This window comes from Mustela nivalis, assembly GCF_964662115.1.
Source record: "Mustela nivalis genome assembly, chromosome: 3".
Lineage (NCBI taxonomy): Eukaryota > Metazoa > Chordata > Mammalia > Carnivora > Mustelidae > Mustela > Mustela nivalis.
Genome location: NC_139022.1, coordinates 73,906,270 through 73,920,469, shown reverse-complemented (window position 1 = coordinate 73,920,469; position 14,200 = coordinate 73,906,270). Strand labels below are relative to the sequence as shown.

Sequence of the window (14,200 nt, the reverse complement as noted above, 5' to 3'; positions counted from 1 at the left end):
CTAAAAGAAACATTTATTCTGTGAAGGAAGAAAATGAATACACCTGCATGCACTATGTTCTCTCTACTCTCATGTTCCTTAAATTAAATTAAACCACCAAACAGGTCCTACTGGCTAAAGGAACAAATGCATTACTGTACTCAAGAGCATTTGATGTAAATTTCTTAGTGAAGAAAGAATAAATAGAAATTTATACGATGTATGTAGATGCTGTAAGCCTTGCAAGAGATTTATACAAAACTTCTTGTTCCCAAACCTATCATGTAATTGTGCCAAATCCATTCTGTACATTTGATCTATAGAATATTTTTGCAATGTTTTATGTGAGAGCCATTTTCAGATGTGGCTTATATCTCTTCACTTTATAGTAATATCTTATAAAATATTTTTAAAATCTAATTTAATTTTTTTTCAGTGTTCTAAAATTCATTGTTTATGCACCACACCCAGTGCTCCATGCAATATGTGCCTTACAAAATGTTTGACTGAATCAGAGAATTTTAAAGTTGGATCTCAAAGAGCGAGATCATATTGTTAGTTTTTTTAATATGAAAAAAATACTGAGGTCCAGGAATAAATATACATATGTACTGTGTATGTGTATGTGAGTGAAAACTTCAATTGAAGTTAATGAATTTTTCTTTACTTTAAAAAATATCCTACAAGTCTAATACTTTACTATATTCATATTTGTTGATTAACTAGTTGATAGTTTTAACCGGGATGAAAAAATAATATTAAGCAAGGGAGGTAAAAGGGACTTCAAAGAACAATTATCTGCCGTGAAAGTGGAAACCTTGGATTGGCATATGAAGGAAATAACATGTTTTTATTGCTACTAGTTACACAGAATATTTTTAGCAGTGTTCTCATCCCTGATGACAGAAATCCCATCACACGCTAAATAACTAAAAGCATGGATTGTGGGTAAGAAAAAAGAGAGGGGGGATGAAGTTTGGGCCAAGCGTACAGTGAAGAGGTTTAAATATCTCATAAAACATCAGACCATACTGGTCTTTCAGAATTTAGGGCAGTTCAAATATCTCATAAAACATCAGACCATACTGGTCTTTCAGAATTTAGGGCAGTTCAGTTTCAGCAAAGTCCAGCTTCCTTTGCACAAGAGCAATGCCTTCAGATTATTTTTTGAACATCAAACAGGCTTTTTTCAGGACCTCATTTTAATGAGTTCTGATGGATAATCAGAAATACATGGATTAAGTCTGCTTTCAAATAAACATGCGTTTAGCAATTAAAGAGAAGAAAGCTTGGCTCAGTGTGCTCTGCGTCCGGCCAAGCTCTAAACATGGGACGAGGCAGTTGAGAGTGTTGGATGAGAACATGCAGTTGAACTTTATAAGCTTTGCTCAGCTTCTTCCTGGGGGATGAGAAAACGCTCAGTACCAGTATATCAGAGACTGTTCATTGGCCCCAGTCAACACCTACATGGCAGAGACTCGGGAAACAGAGACAGTGCCAACAGCTGTCTGCATTTAGATGTATTCCTAAAGAGCTCATTAGCTTTCCCTTCAGAGGACAGTCAGTGTGGTGGGCAAGGAAGGGCGCAGTCTCCAGAACCAGCTTCAAACCCCAGCTCAGTCATTTCCTACTAGTTCGTTACTTAGCCTCTCTCAGTTTGCTGAGCTATAAAATGGTAGCAATAATACTGTATTTCATAGGGTTGCTGTGATCATTTGATAAAGTAATAAAATATCCTATGGATGTTAGTTATTTTTTTTTTAAAGATTTTATTTATTTGACAGAGAGAGATCACAAGTAGGCAGAGAGGCAGGCAGAGAGAGAGAGAGGAGGAAGCAGGCTCCCTGCTGAGCAGAGAGCCCGATGCGGGACTCGATCCCAGGACCCTGAGATCATGACCCGAGCCGAAGGCAGCGGCTTAACCCACTGAGCCACCCAGGCGCCCGGATGTTAGTTATAATCAGTATCTCACTGTTTAAAATCTGAGGATGTGACTGAAATTTTTCACAAATTGTGTCTGAGAAGTGTGTCTTTTAAGAATAGACAGCACTCTTAAGTCTCTAATGAGATATTTCCAGAGAGAGCTGAATTAGAAAAGGATTAGTACCTTTAAAGGCCACATTTGCTAAGAGATAGATGTGGGGAACTACTATTGTCAGCACTCTGGGGTATGGGTTTAGTCTTCAGAAAGAAATCAGATTAACTAGTTTGTACATTTTCAGCAAAAATATTGATAAAATAGTAAGAGTTTAATAGGAGAATGATATGGATTTTTCTTGGAGGCTGATCTACATTAGTGAAGTAGATGCTTAATATACATTTAATTGAGCATTTCCCAGAGTTTGTCTTATGACCCACTAGTGCTATGATATGCTCCTTTACAAAGGGTTCTGTGGTCCATTTGGGAAGTAGTGATTTCTATTTCTATTAGAATCTTTAAAAAAATTAGTGATTTCTATTAGAAATAGTGATTTCTATTATGCCACTATTATCCCACCTCAGAAATTCATAATGCTCTGATGAGTCCTGCTGTAAGGAAATCTATATAACTTTACCCAATGTTTCTCAAAGTTATCTGACTACAGATCCCAGGGGAATTTTCCATGAAACGCACTTTGAATGTGCTAACCTAAGTTAAGAATCATGATTTCACTGTGCACACCTTGACATTCTAGAATCTCGGGATTCTCGGGATTCCAAAAATACCTGATGTGAGAGAAATGGGGGCCAGAAACAGCAGCAAGAAGAAAAGAAAGTGGAGAGCTGACCTGAGAGTTAAGAAAAAGAGAATGTCAGAACTTACCCATTGGCATCCTGGCTTCGGCCCCTCTCCAGTCAAATGTCATTTCTTCTACCCTTGGCTATCCTTTCTATGAAAAAAATGTCTTTCACCTTTGCCAAGTTACTTTCTTTATTTTCTTCATAAACCTCTTTACTCTCTGAGAGAACACTTATGTGTTCACTCATTTATTACTTCCGAGAGCAGGGACTTGCCCTTCATCTCTGTCCCCAGGGAAGAGAACACCTGGTATGAAGCAGATACCCGAAAAGTGTTTCTTGAAAGAATGAATAAATGATAATGGTGTGATTCATTGAGATTCCCTTCAGTAGAGAAGGAGTAAATTTTTAGGAAGAAATGAAACAAGTTTAGTATTTAACATAATGAGCTTGAGAGGAATCATCAGATACAAGTATTTATAGTAGCAAAGGAAGTGAGACCTTCCTATATGAGCTGTGGACGGGAGGGGCAAGAATGCCAAGCACATCATTATGATAACCACCACCACCACCACCACCACAGCTAATATTTACTATTTGCTATTTGTCAGAAACTATTGTAAGCACATTCCGTGTGTGAATTCTCTTAACCTTCATGATAACCCCTGGAGGTAGGTGCTGTTATTATTCTCATTTTACAGCTGAGTAAATCACAGCTTGGAGTGGTTTAGGAAACCTTTCAAGGTCACAGAGCTAAGAAGTCATGGATTTGGATCCTTGCTATTCCCTTAGAAACAGCATCATTTAAGAATTGTACAACAAAAGAGGAACAAAAAGATCACTGGAAGAAGGAGGCCAGAGACATCAGTGGACAGGAAAGCCTAAGAAGGAAAAGTTGATATTATCAAATTCTGCAAGGTGACATTTGAAAGTTTTAATTCTTTTTTTCAGAGCTCTTTCAGTGGTGTCATGTGGACAAGCCAGATGGCAGCGACTTGAAGAGTGACTAACCAGTGAGTACGTTGGTCTATTAGACTATTCTTTTGAGGACCTGCCTATAAAAGCTAGGACAGAGAGGAGGGAAATAACTAGAAGCTGACATGAAGCAGGGAGAGCGTTTTAAAAAATCTATAATGTGGTGGAGAGTCTGCTTATAGGCTCCCAAGAAGAAAACAGTGAAGAGGAAGAGGACAAAATGACAGCAGAGGGTGAAGTCTTAGTTTTGAGAAAGCTGAGAAGAGATGGACCAAAGAACACAGATGGCAAAGAGATCATGGGCAGGGGTTGCACTGTAGGCTGCTGGACTCAAGTTAATTCAGATGATACATTTCTCATGGACTCAGTCTGTACACATGTGTGTTTGTGAGAGAGAGAGTGTGTGTGTGTGTGTGTGTGTGTGTTTATACAATAGTACTTAGCATTCTATGTATAGAAACAAAAAAGTCAGTAATGAGATTGAGCCAAAGCAGAGGGCAGGCGCAGAAGGACTGTGAGGATTCTGTCTGAAGTAATGTTAGGAAATCTCTGAGAGCAGAGAAGGAGACAAAGCTATGAAGAGGGTGGTGGTCAAGGAGAAGGGAGAAGAGGAGGCTTTGAAGGCCTCAGATGGAAGAGCAGTTACACAGGAATGAGGAGGGTGAGATAGCTGAGGCCTCAGGTGTGCTCATGCATTCCTGGGTGGAGGAATCCTGAGTCATGAAGGAGCCTGGGAGGTGTCTGTGAGAGTGGGAAGCTGGGGTGGAGTAGAGGTGAAGATTGTTGGTTTGAGGAAATGAGAAGTTCTGCGAGTGGGTTGATGGAAGTGCTTCTCACCCAACATACAATTGTGGAAGCTGTGCAGGATGACAGCAGGACTTGGAGTGGAGAAGAGAATGGCCTGGGGACAGTCTATTCCATGATTAGGGATGTGAACCTGGGAGCTGTGCAGATGACAGCCACAAGATGAGTGGAATGGCTGGATGACAGAAACTCTAAGGAAGATAGGTAGCTCCGTGAGAGTGTGACCTGGAGCTTGATGGTCTAGTCCCCCATTCTCACTCTTGCTTCAAATGAACTCTGACCTCTCTTGATTCTGCTAGTTTAGGAGACTCTGGATGTATCTATCAAAACCAGTCTTAGGCTGATGTTCTGCCCCTCCCCCCACTCCCACCCCCAGCCTCCACCAGGGGTCTCTTTCTTTGAGAAGGGTGATGAATACAGCTTTTCCAGCACCAGTGTCTGAACAAGACTAACATTTTAAGCTCCTGTCAGCTCTGAACGAAGGGGTTGATGAGCTTGTCTTCTTGGTTAGACAGCAGACACCTGAAAGATGGGAAAATGAGTAACATTTGGCAGGGAGGTGCCAACAAGGAAGAGTCAGGTGCAGAACACCTACTTATGGCCCGTTCCAATGATACAGTGTGAAAATACGGTTCTGACCCTGCAGCGTGCTGACATGGAATGCTGAGGCTTGTATAGATGCCCAGAAAAAGTTGGGGACACTTGACAAGTCGGTGACACATTATGCCATGACCATGCGCAGTGGTCCCTGAGCCATTCACTGTATCATCTAGGCCTGAGATGATCGCTCAGGGTCTTCTAGTTGTGGGATGAAGCAAAGACTTGTTTTCCTTTTAAATACAATATTCATCTTGCATCTGCCTTTTCTCACACCTGTGTTAAGTATGGAACTACAACATTGTCTCTGCAGATGAGGTAGATAAAGAGGATGCAGAGATATTTGTAAGTTCTTACTTCTTGCGTGTTTGTTTGCTGAGAGATATGAGGCTCTAGGCCAGTCTTACTCTTAGTTCTCCACCGATCGCTTTCTCTGCACAGAGATATCTGACCCGGTGTCCGGGGGCCTCTGTGTAGGCATTTGGACGATGCCATCTGCAGGAAGCCCAGAGCAGCAGTGTGCCAGTCCAGAGCTCCACCAGGTCTCTGGTGGACAAACTGCCCTCTGCTTTGGTCCCTGCTCCCAGACAGAAGTGGGGAGAAGCAAACCCAGTGCTAGTGTCGGCACAGGTGCCGTGATGAGATTCAGCTTAATTTTAATGGCTTTAAGAAAGACAAAGAGACTGAAACGCAGAGGCTGGTGAGAAATGCTCTACCCAGAGACGGGAGGGGGAACCTCAGTTCTCCAAATGTTTCATTGTTATCCCTGTTATTTTAGCGGGTTATCACAAATCGGGAGTAGATAAATTGAGAGGTGGCAAAGCAAATACGTAACTTCACAGTGCCTAATCTTATTGGGTGGCAAAATTTGTTGGGCAGTGAAAAGTGCCTTGGGTGGTTTGAATGCTGTAGACATGTACTGTGAATGGTTTGGTCCAAGGTTTATCCCAGATGTGCAAACTGATAGCTCATAGTGGGGCAACCGTAAACACCTGCCCATTGAACACTTTTTGCTCTTTCAACTCTTAGAGATTCATCAGTTGATTTTGACTGGGGTCTCCTCTACCATTTTAGCTTATAAAACCTTCACAATGTAAAGAACATTCTCTCTCTAACAGATGGGTCCACATCTCCACAGTTCCCTCCACTATAGACAAAACAGTTCCAATTTCAGTTCTCAAGCAAGAACAGGCCCTCATCATTGCTCTTACTGGGAAGGAAAGAGAAATCAAAGGTTAAGGAGAGCTGAGGGGATGGGGGTGAGGGGTGGGGGGAGTGGGAGATGCTGGCTTCAGTCTCTTCTTTAAGGCTCCTCCTGGTCCTGCTAGAATTCACTTGATGTTTGTCCGTTCAGAAGGCTTCGTATTTTTTTCCTATATGTATTCAGTTACAATGAAGACATTTTTCTCTTTCATATAATGTGGAACATTAAAAAATAATACTCTGGGTGATGCACTGGGGAGGTTTGCTTTTCCTAGTGTGTGGTTCTTGGCCCAAAATGTATGATGGTTGGAAAAAAATCAACACAAGGCTGCTCTGTATAATATTATGTCTCTGGTAGAGAGTGGTTGGAGGGTTTCATGGAGCACAGATTCTAAAGGTAAAACCCTTTAACAAGTCACAACTCAGCGGCCGATGAAACCTTACATTCAAACCTTAGATAAATAAACTGAAAAATCTCCAAAGGAGAGCAGTGGCCAAGTGTTCACATTTGATTTGGATATTGCATTTAAATATTTTCCCAAGTTTAATATCTCCCCCTTCCTTTTTTGTAAGGAACCAATCAAGCTAACAAACATGCATGTTGGAAATGCAAATATCTGATTTATGTAATATCTTACTATGAGGATTTTATGATCTCCCTTCAAAAACTACTTGTTGTTCTTTCATTTTCCCAAAGAGAATAGGAAGACTTTCCAGTAGAGTTTGCTAAGGACACTTGGAGCTAAACTTCTCTGCCGTTTATATTTAATGGTCTTCACTCACTCCGTGTCTTGGATTTCTTTCCCCTTCCGCGACATCAGATATATTCAGAAAATTCCATAAAGCCCATCACTGGTGTGTAGTAAGGAAGGCTTACCAGGCATTTACCGTCATGTTTTAGAAAGTGACTGAGGTATAAGTAACAGATTTCAGGGATACTCATGGCCCTTCATAATGCATTGCCTTCGTGTAAGGGCAGGAGTGTGTGGTGGGGAGCCTGCTTCACTTGATTCTGAGGCCAGATTAGTTCCATACATGATTACATTTGACTTCCTTAAGTGCTATCTCTGCAAAGACAGAGATTGATTTTGAGAAACCTGGGAGTCGTCCTGACTCCTCTCATTTGTCATCATCCGTTAACATCCATTTATCTCCAAATACTGATTCATCTAAACTATTCTCTGCGCCCATATGCCCTTTGATCTCCCTACAGTGCCAGTGCTCCAGTTCAGATTGTCATCCAAAACTGATGACTTCTAAGCTTGCTTGGTTGCTTTGGCTTGCCCTCCTTTTCCAGTCTGTTCTGTCCTGTCACAGACAGGACAGTCTGATTGTGCACCCTCCCTGATGAAACACATGCTGGGATTTCTTTTCCCCAAGTGCCAAGGCTCACTGCTTCTATTCCCTTTCTTCCCTAACTCTTTCTTATTACTGAAGCTCCGCTCTGGGGACTGATTCTTTAGGAGGGCTTCCCTGAGCTCCTCCCTACCCACGGCACCACACAGGACTGACTGCCTGTGCTCTATGCCCCACTGCTGCTCTCAATCCCTCACCAGTGCTCTTCTCCTTTTTTAACATCCCCAGCCCTTAGCACCCAGTAGGGACTCAAACATGATTTACTTGTCACATGAATAAATGAATACATGACAGAGAAATTGGTGATTACTTTTTTCTTTTTTAAAAAGATTTTATTTATTTATTTAACAGAGAGAGAGAGAGAAAGAGAGAGATATCACAAGTAGGCAGAGAGGCAGGCAGAGAGAGAGAGAGAGGAGGAAGCAGGTTCCCTGCTGAGCAGAGAGCCTGATGCGAGGCTTGATCCCAGGACTCTGGGATTATGACCTGAGCTGAAGGCAGGGGCTTTAACCCATTGAGCCACCCAGGTGCCCCAGTGATTACTTTTTATTTAGCCAAACAGAGGTTAAAAATAGCTTGTCTTTACTTAGCCCATTTTATCACATTTGCTCCCCACCTTAAAGGAAGTGAAACTACATATAAATTGAAGGCTCTCTGTATTTTTCCCTGATCCCTCTCTCTCTCAAGGTAAGAATTATTCTGAATTTGTTTTGTCATATATTATCAGATACATACTAGACATGGATTGGTAAATAATACATTGTTTTGTGTATCTTCCAATTTTACATAACTGGTATTGCATGTGTCAGTTTCCAACTGTTCTCTTCAATCACTAGTATATTGAAGTGATTTGTAAATATTAATACATCACCCCCCCAGTTCATTATTTTAATTGCTGTATCAAGTTGCATTATCTATATACCACATTTTATATTTATTAGACTATTGCAAATATTGCTGTGTGAACATCCTTCTCCATGTGTCCTGGATAAGTAGTTAGAAGAGCAATTACTAGGTTAAAGTATATTCAGTGTTTACTACACTATATATTGTCTAATTATCCTACTATGTTGTACCAGTGTATGCTTCCACCAGCAGTTTATGACATTATCTATGGCTCTACATCCTTGCTCACATTTACTGCTACCATAGTTTTAAATGATTTCAATATGATGAATTTGAAAGGCATCTCACTTTTTGTTTAATTCAAATATCTCAGGATGTCTGGGTGGCTCAGTGGGTTAAAGCCTCTGCCTTTGGCTCAGGTCATGATCCCAGGGTTCTGGGATCTAGCACCGCATCGGGCTCTCTGCTCAGCGGGGAGCCTGCTTGTGATCTCTGTCTGTCGAATGAATAAATAAAATCTTAAAAAAAAAAAAAAAAAAAAAAAAAATATATATATATATATATATATATAAAATTCAAGTATCTCTTACTATTTCTGGTATTAAGCATCTTGTAATAGGCTTATTAATCATTCAGACTTTTCTGTGAATAGGTATCTTAGACAAATGAATAATAAAAAGTAAATAATCCAGTAGGTTAAATACCTGCTCAGCAGGAAGCCTGCTTCTCCCTCTCCCACTCCCCCTGCTTGTGTTCCCTCTCTCGCTGTCTTTCTCTCTCTGTCAAATAAAATAAATAAAATAAAATAAAATAAAATAAAATAAAATAGAAAGTAAACCTAGTAAGAGAGAGGAGATGTTTGGGGAACAACAGAAAAATGACAAACCTATAGCTCTGGGCACAGTGCTAATTTTTTTTACCATCCATTCTGCCTCCCTGTTTCCTCTACTTCCATTTCTATCCTATATTCTCAGTCTTGGGTTCTTGGCTATGCAGTGAGGAACATAAATCTTTCAGGGTTCATAAAAGGTCAGCATATGTCTGAACAAACAATGTCCAGCAGAAATACAATGTGAACCACATATGCAATCTTAAATGTTCTAATAGACACATTTTAAAAAGGAAAAAAAAGTAGAATTAATATATTTTATCCAAAATATAATCATTTCAACGTGTAATTACTATAAAAACCATCTAGATATTTTACATTGATCTTTTTTTAATAGTAAGTGCTCAAACATCAGTGTACATTTCACACTTAAAGCTCATTTCAGTTTATACTGGCCTCATTTCAAATGCTCAATAGTCACATGGCTAGTGCCCACATTATTAGACAGAATAGGTCTAAATCATTTGGAGAGCACTGCAGTTTGACCCAACATAAATACCCATTCTTCACCTCTGTTTTCTCCCCTCCCCATAACATACTGATATTCTGTGGTCTGCATGCTGATTATCTTTTCAAATCAAGACTGGAACAAGGAGATTAAGGAATCAGGATTATTCCGAGAGGATTGTGGAGCTGTATTTTTTTTCCTCCTTCTCTCTAACACAGTGCGCCCTGGATTCATTGCCCATCAGTTACGTATTTTAACAATTCATAAAATCAGGGGTGCCTGGGTGGCTTAGTGGTTTAAGCCTCTGTCTTCAGCTCGGGTCATGATATCAGAGTTCTAGGATCAAGGCCCATATCTTTGCTCAGCAAGAGCCTGCTTCTCCCTCTCTGTCTGCCTCTCTGTCTACTTGTGATCTCTCTGTCTGTCAAATAAATAAATAAAATCTTTGAAAAAACTTTCAGAAAAACCTAATATGGAGTCTGGGTGAGTCCCTGATTTCAGTTGCCCTCAGACCATATACATTCTGAAATGTCTAAGTATTAATGATCATTCACTGAGAGACTTAAAAATGATTGATCTATAAAAAATAGTTACAGTTTCTTGCAAGAATTCTAAAATGTAGAACTTGAAGGGATCATGATAATTATTTAATCTAACTCTGAGTGGTTAGGTGGTTTGCCAAAGGAGCCACACCCCAATAGTAGCAGACACATGTCTAGAACTTGGGTTCCTGGACTCCTAGACCAGTGGTTATTCTGTCTGCCATTCAACATGAATTTTGGTGACTGACAGAACTCTGAGACCCAGGGAACAGTGTTCCTCTTACCTCTCTAATCTCCGTCAGGGGCCATACAGCTTGATTTTCTCTTAGCACAAATGATTGAATGTAAATGTCACCCGGCCCAAAATAGAAAGAACAGGCCAGCACAGTATTCAGCAACTATGCCCAAAGCAGCATGTCTTTTGGTAGAGCTGAGTTAGGTGTGTAGCCAATCTCAAATCAAAGTGAGGACCACAAATTGTTGCTTTTCTTAAGATAAATATGCTCTTTTTTTCCTGCACACTACTACAATCTCTTTCTCTCAGCAGTAAAATATTTCTATATACAATATTGGCATTCTTTTTGATATGACAAGTGGTTGCTCAACCTGTGAGCCACACCCAATGTCCTGGTGTGGGGAGGAAAACCATCCAGCAATTTACCTTCAATTTTTTGCTTTTGTTACAAACGTTGCTTTTCTCTGTTGGAGAAGCACCAAGCCCCTTACTTGTTTTACTTTGTAGTAAGGTGTGGATTTATTTAGGAAATTACCAACAGGAGCTTCCTGGGAGCTTTTCTTATCCTAGTTCAGCAGCCGAATATTAACTAATCCGAAAGTTACTTCTATGATAAATTCTCTCTTTTATATTGAAAATAATAAATAATTAAGCACACCTAGACACTATTTGTTTATTTTTCAACACACTTAGTGGACACGGAATCTTGAAAAGATGCAAATAATGCTCAGTCTACACCTGAGTTATTCTAAATCATGAAGCGGGGAAAGTGCACTTAAAGAGTTCAGACCTGAGCTGTGAAATGGATGTCTGTCTCACATACATGTATGAAATACACAGTCTGCAAGGTGTGAAATGTCTGTGTGGAAATACCTCAGAGAGTCACTGGGGAGGTTTTTGTGGCAGTACTCTTCCCTGCAGTGTGCCAGTGAAACGAATGGAAAAGGAGCCCTGGTACATTAAACCATAAAAGGGTCATTAACACTGTCCACTAGGCCAGATGTGTTTTAAAGATTGCTATGAAGATTTCTTCCAAAGAAGATTATCTGGTGATTGACTATTTGGCCACTTGAATAATTGGAAACACATTTCTTTGTGGGCATGGTTTCCTTTGGATTGGCCCACTTCAAATCCTAGGATCTTAGAATCCTCCAGTTGTTGATGGTGAGCAGAGGGACACAGATGTTTCATGACTTGAAAAAGGTCACTCCGTGAGTGAGTGGCAGGGCGCAGGGCCAAATGTTTTGATGACACTTCCTCAAACCAGAAGACCTTTACTTCGTTGCACTTTGTTTTATGAACTCATTCAGAGAGATGCTTTATGATGAAAATGACAAAAGAGAATGAATCAGATTATTATCCCTGGAAAAAACTATCTAAATACATACTGTTATTTCTTCTGTCTAGTCTTCATTGAATAAAACAGAATAGTCACTTAGAATTTATGTTAATTCTGGTTTTATGCTTTCCCATCTTAAAACATGGATAAGCCATTGGACTTACTGATGAGAAACCATTTCGGTCCCATTGCAGCCAGTCCAAGCTGAGGAAAACTAGATCTGAATGGAAGTGACAGGGTTAGTATTTCCTGACTCAGTTCCTATTTAAAAAAAAAAAAAAAAAAAAAAAAAAAGTAAAAAGTGAGGCTTTATTCCTCTTAAATTTCTCCCAATTATTTCAAGAAGTCCCTTGAGCTTGTTACCATATGTGGTCATATAAACAATACTCCTGGCCATTAGGTGGGGTCTTCCATTTTCTCCCTACATACTTGGGTATGCTATTCTGGTACCTTGTAAGTACCCTTTAGTTCTCAACTTTTTGTCTTCTCACATCTGTCTATTACAGTGATGTTGAACTGCATGGACCCCATCTGATTCTCCATAATGCACTGGTCCTTTGGGACTTCTAATCAACTCCAAATGTAGACTGAACAGACTAGACAGACCATGTGACCTTTCCTGCTTTGCGTGTTGGGTTGGGTTTCCTAAATCCTGGTTTAGTGTCTTGCTGAAGTGAAGAAGAATTCTCAACCCTATCTCATGCTACACTGCATGATCGTGAAGCTGGTCTGCTTCATGCTGCCAGCATCACATAGTGATTTTAGTGAAATGGCGTATTTGCTCCTGATGTTGCCTTCTTTCAGAACTATCATCACATGGAACTCGGGTACAAACCTCAGGTGGAGGAAAGAGCTAGAAGCCAGCATACATTCCAGTTGTGCTCACAAAATTGCCCTTGGTCCATACTGCATGAATCATATTTTCTCTCCTTAGGATATATTAGTTCATATGGAGTTCTTCATTTTCTCATACAAACATTGTCTTTGAGGCTCTACCCACCGTGCTCAGACAGGTGTGGATTTGTGTGACACACATGAATCCAGTCCCTTAGTTGAGGACATTTTTCTTCTACAACAACAAAAGAATGCATTCAGTATGTTTCTGATTTCTACCAGAGTTCAAGACACAGAGAGGCTTTTTATCATGGGGTTAATTTATTTTGGTTTGCAGTTATCCACAAAGCTTGCAGTCAATAAAGTATTATTCATAGCACAACATATGAGCCTTGGAAAAGTGTAGTCACTGGTGTGCTGGCAAATTATCGGCAACCAGCTCTCTGGAAGACAAAACCTCTGATTTGTAGCTTTTGTGGGTTTCATTAATGCAAATACCCCCTACCTATGCTGATTTTAAGCTACCAGCATAACATCACTGTGAGTAGAATTGGGAATTGATGTTCAGCAGCCCACTGTTACATTTTCACCACACAGACATGAGAACTATAAATGACCTCAAGGGCCGAGATACTAGTGAAACATAGTAAAATAATTAGGAAGTGATGAATTTTGAGTATTTATCTTTGCTTTAAATATAGTGTATTTATTTGTAAGTTTATTTAACATAACTTCTAATAATGGCTGTATTGAATAAGTGCTCATAAAATTCCTGAAAATTTAACAATCAGTTCTTACAAGCCAGCACACCCTGGCCCCAACCCTCCTCTGGGTGTAATATAATGAGGCAAGTCTAAAACTAATCTTCCAGAGCTGTGTAAGTTAGCAATGCAGATTGTTGTGAGGGTAGAATGAGTGCATATGAAATGAAAATGTCTAGCATAATGCATGGCACATCAATGCTCAGTACGTTCCAGGTGTATCCAGAAGGATAGTCTTGAATGGTAGAAGAGGCAGGAATTAGTGTGGGTCTCTGAAGCAAATCAGAGCTTTCATCTGAATAATTCGGAGACTGTGTGCATATTATGTCCCGCTCAGGGTGGATCAAATCCTGTAGTTAGAGAGGAAAAAAGAGGAGAGAGAGAGAGACCAAATGACATCATTTCGCTTATGCTCCTCAAATGGTCCTCATTAAGTTGACTGCACAGACTATAAAGAGGGATTTTAAGAGCCCTGGAAAAGTTGAAGGCAGACAATCCCTTGTTCAGAGGATGAAATGGGGTAAACCATAACATATGTACCAAATAATATAGTCTTTGTTTTATGTAATAATTTATTTTCCTCCCTCCCCTCCCTCTACATGGAAGAGACCTAACTCGAGGTCAAGTCTCAGTACCCCTGCAAGCTGAAGAAAGAGCAGGCCTGATTTGATGGT

General features: G+C 40.1%; 1 long non-coding RNA gene across 1 annotated transcript in view; it reads left to right on the top strand.

Moving 5' to 3' along the window:
• LOC309861646 overlaps positions 1 to 14,200 on the top strand; it is a 151,228-nt gene that overhangs the window by 99,646 nt on the left and 37,382 nt on the right. Inside the window, exon 3 of the long non-coding RNA XR_014310088.1 lies at positions 3,649 to 3,710. This is a non-coding gene — a long non-coding RNA (uncharacterized lncRNA). The remainder of the gene's footprint in view (positions 1 to 3,648; positions 3,711 to 14,200) is intronic.